The following is a 4,270-nucleotide window of genomic DNA, read 5'->3' as shown; positions in this document are numbered from 1 at the left end:
GCATTGTGGTCGTGTCAAGGCGCAGGTCCTCGGTCTCACCTGGATACGGCCTCGGATACGGCCCTAGTAAACCTCGGGATAAACAGAGAGACTAATATTAGCATAGATGCCATTCTTCTTCTGATGTAACGAAGTACATCTGGTGTTTTAGGAAGTGTTCCCGGTTCCGGCTGACCTAATTTATGCAGCCTAACAATCCTTTAACGGATCTTGAAAACATAAATTGATAATGTGTTATGGTATGCCAGGTTAAAGAGATGCATTTTTGGTCTAGATTTAAACTGACAAGAGTGTGTCTGCTTCCCGAACAATGCTAGGAAGTTTGTTTAGATGGTAAATAGGAGAAGGTAGGGGTGTGACGAGACGGGTATCTCACGAGACGAGACGAGACGAGACTCGAGATTGAGTTCACGAGACGAGACGAGACAAGATTTTTACAAACTATTTTTAAGAAATCCTCAATGGCGAAATACATGACTAGAAAAAATATTCTGCAGGTGTATTTGAAATGTTTTAACTAATCATCTTATAATGAATGTCATTCAGTTCTACTTTCTGAGTATGAATTATCATATGCAGTAAAAGACAACAATACTCAAGTACTGTAAAAGGTTTTGCCACTAACTCAACTGACTGACTTCTCTTCTGTATGATTTCAGTCTCTTCAGAGTTCAGAACTTACTGTACATGATTTATGAGCTTCTACAACTTTTGACCTCCTAACTGAACTCATTTCCACAAACTGATCATAGAAATAAAAACAGTATAAATAAAAATGGTAACACTTTACAATAAGGTCTCATTTATTAACATTAACATATTAACCAACATCAACTAACAATGAGCAATATTTGCTGCAGTATTTATTAAACTTTATGTTAGTTAATAAAAATAGTCATTCATTGTTAGTTCATGATAGTTCACAGTGCATTAACTAAAGTTAACAAATGAAACCTTATTGTTTGTGCTTAATAAGATTAAGAGAAAACTGTTATTCATTTTTATGGTAACACTTTACAAGTTGAAACCATAATCACACTCTCTCAATATTCAAAGTGCAAATAAGACCAACTTTTTCTTTGATACAGAGCTAAGAGATGGTTACAACTACACTGCCCAGCCTAAAATAGCTTTCATATTGAGAGATATTTGCATTCATCAAGGAGCCGCTTTCAAAATGCGGGGTATTGAAATCACGTTTGAATGTGCGCGCGCGTTTACTTTCACTTTCAGCGATCGCGCGTAACTCATTTAAATATGGAGCGGCGGCGACCGTTATCCAACTTAATTAAATGTTTTTTTTTATTTAAACACAAAGCAAAACGACAGTGGAGGCGTAATGTAAACGTAGCGGTGGCATATTCTTTCCTAATCATCCTAACACTCTGTCATGGCAACATCAGGAGACTACTTTTCGCCTCGACGAGAAATCTCGTCACACTTTAGTATCGCGAGATCTCGTCACACCCCTAAGGAGAAGGATCTACCGCCTGCGGTTGATATTCTAGGTATTATCAACTGGCCTGAATTCTAAGATCGCAATAGACGTGAAGGACTATAATGCATTAAGAGCTCGCTAAGGTACTGGGGAGCTAAACCATTTAGTGCTTTGTAAGTAATTAGCAAGATTTTAAAATCTATACGATGTTTAACAGGAAGCCAATGCAGTGTTGACAGAACTGGGCTAATATGGTTATACTTCCTAACTGGGCTAATATGGTTATATTCCTAGTTCTAGTAAGAACTCTAGCTGCTGCATTTTGTACGAGCTGTAGTTTATTTATCAAGCGAGCGGAACAACTACCCAGGAGAGCGTTACAGTAATCTAGTCCCTGAGGTCATGAACGCATGAACTAACTGTTCCGCATTTGTCATTGAGAGCATATGTCATAGTTTAGATATATTTTTAAGATGGAAGAATGCGGTTTTACAGATGCTAGAAACATGGCTTTCAAGTGAAAGATCTGTATCAAAGAGCAAACTCAGTTTCCTAACTGACGACAAGACTTAGAACAGCCATCAAGTGTTAGACAGTATTTTAGGTTAATTATGTGAAGAAGTTTTTGGTCCAAAAATTAGAATCTCTGTTTTTTTCTGAATTTAGTAGTAGGAAATTACTGGTCATCCAATTTTTTTATATCAGCTATGCATTCCGTTAATTTTGTGAATCTGAGAGATTTCTGTCCCTCCATTGCATTGACAGCCATGCAACTACCACTTTGATGCTTCAAAAACTTCATAAAGAGATTGTAAAACTAATCCTTATATATTGAGTGATTTAGTCAAAATTTTCTGAAATGACTCGATCACTTTCATATGATGAACAGATTGAATTTAGGCTTTTTTCACATATAAACATTCATCAACTCACACATCAGTTGTGGTAAACAGAAGCTCAAGCACATTTGCTTGACGTGTGCGAACCAGTGAGGTTCATTCTCGTGTTAGCCAACACATTTGAGCTTCCACGAAGAACCATTTAGGTTCATTATCGTGTTATGCAGCACGTTTGAGTTTCAGCAAGAACCAATGAGGTTCATTCTTGCGTTACGCAGCAAGTTTGAGCTTCTGCAAGGGGTTTGTTTTTGCACCTCAAAGTGGTAGTCACTTAGTTGTCTACAGGGCTGGATTGGGACTCATTTTCAGCCATGGAGTTTCATGCCTTAGACCGGCCCACTTTAATTCACGACTGACTATATTAAAATAATGTAATTAAAACCTCAGTATATAAGTCTGCAATAGTGCACGGTTCTCTACAGCCTTGTAATTAATTGTATTTTTCAAAAATATCTTCAAATACCCATGATAGTACAAATGATAGTACAAAAAAATGCTAAAATTTGATATAGAGTTATTTTTATAGTTATAATAATGATTTTACAATGTTAACCATTGACTAATTCTCTAGCCATCTAGTGGCTGTAGTTAAAAATTCATGTTATTTTAATTTTAATTTAATTAAGTGTTTGCTTTCCAGTAGATGGCAGTAATCGTCCACTAAACCCAGGCACATTTTTCATGTCTGTCACTATGAATGAAATTTAGAAATGTAGATCTTTATTAAAGTGGATTTATCATAAAATTTTGCTATTTTCTATAAATGTATATACTTAAATTATTACAAACTGAGGCAAATAAATAACACAAAATACCATAAATCCTACAAAATTGCACAACTTTACAGTAAAATATTAAAGTAGGCTATTACATTTGTTTAAAAAAAAAAGTTACATGTTACAAAATCACATTTTACTGTCTGGTTATGTAAGCTAGTTGGACAGAAAAATGAATATTGTTGGCCAATGTGTAATAGCATAGCAAGCAGCATAACATAAGTGATAGGCCCTATATTTTATTATTTGCCTACTATTATTACGATATGAGTAAGCTGCATACATGCCTTTATCTTTTGCATGTTTTCCCCTCTTCCTTTTTATTTATTTACGTTACTTAAATCGGTCTCCGGTGGCTTAGACCTTTTGCCTTACCATAATTTAGCATTGATTTAGAACTTGTTCCGCTGTCCCTACAGACGTCACCTCATCCCTTCTTCTCGAATACTTTTGAGTGAGTTGTCTTCTCCGAGCGCACACTCCGAGTCCATCCCGACCAGGTTAATTTACCCACCGAGTGACATGATATCATTGACGTTACGTGCAAATGAGCGGTTAAAAACCTGATCGCGCATTCGTTTGATTGTTTGTTTGCCGTTGCCCATGTCGTCCAGGCCTAAATCCGTCACTGACTGGTTTTAAGGAAAAAGTTAGGCTACTCAGCTTAGTACATTTGGCCGCGTCCAGTTTCTAGAGCATACATATTTCAACCCAGTGCCATGACAATAAACTGACCGGTGTTACAATATATTCAGTTCCTGAAATATTCTGTTCCACTGGGTGGCGCTTACGCGAATATTCATGATATCCTTCTATTGTGGGCGTGTCCTTGAGACAACGCGCAAGCGAATGGAACTGAAAATATTAGGACACGCTCCTCAAATCGCATCGGTTTAATGGATTATTTCGAAAAGGTAATAAAATATTCCTTTGGAATATAAATCTTTGGAGCTTTGTTTTGATGGCAGTCTTCATGCCAGCAGCTACTTAAAGAATGTTATTTTTGTTTAAAATATATAATTATGATAGGAAATGATAGTTTAGTTTCGTTTTATTTAAAGTTTGACAAGGCAGGGTATTGCAGCACAAAACCTTGAAATGTGTCAAACATAACACTTACTCAAACAACCTTCTGTACCTGATTTAAAACAATTTCA

Source organism: Megalobrama amblycephala, linkage group LG24 (assembly GCF_018812025.1).
Source record: "Megalobrama amblycephala isolate DHTTF-2021 linkage group LG24, ASM1881202v1, whole genome shotgun sequence".
NCBI classification, from domain to species: domain Eukaryota; kingdom Metazoa; phylum Chordata; class Actinopteri; order Cypriniformes; family Xenocyprididae; genus Megalobrama; species Megalobrama amblycephala.
The sequence above is the reverse complement of the archived record's forward strand: the minus strand, read 5'-3'. Positions refer to the sequence as shown.